The following is a 236-nucleotide window of genomic DNA, read 5'->3' on the forward strand; positions in this document are numbered from 1 at the left end:
AGGAGAATCTCTTCATCTGAAGAAGACGCCTAGTGAAGCTCAAGAACTGATTGAAATGGTTGCAAATAACCAATAAATGTACACTTCTGAAAGAAATCATGTGAACAATGGGACTAGTCAGAAGAAAGGAATTCTTGAGATTGACACTCTGAATTCCATATTAGCTCAGAATAAAATATTGACTCAACAAGTCAATATGATTTCTCAAAGTCTGTCTGGAATGCAAAATGCACCAA

The sequence above is a fragment of the Arachis duranensis genome, chromosome 6 (assembly GCF_000817695.3).
Source record: "Arachis duranensis cultivar V14167 chromosome 6, aradu.V14167.gnm2.J7QH, whole genome shotgun sequence".
Taxonomy (NCBI): domain Eukaryota; kingdom Viridiplantae; phylum Streptophyta; class Magnoliopsida; order Fabales; family Fabaceae; genus Arachis; species Arachis duranensis.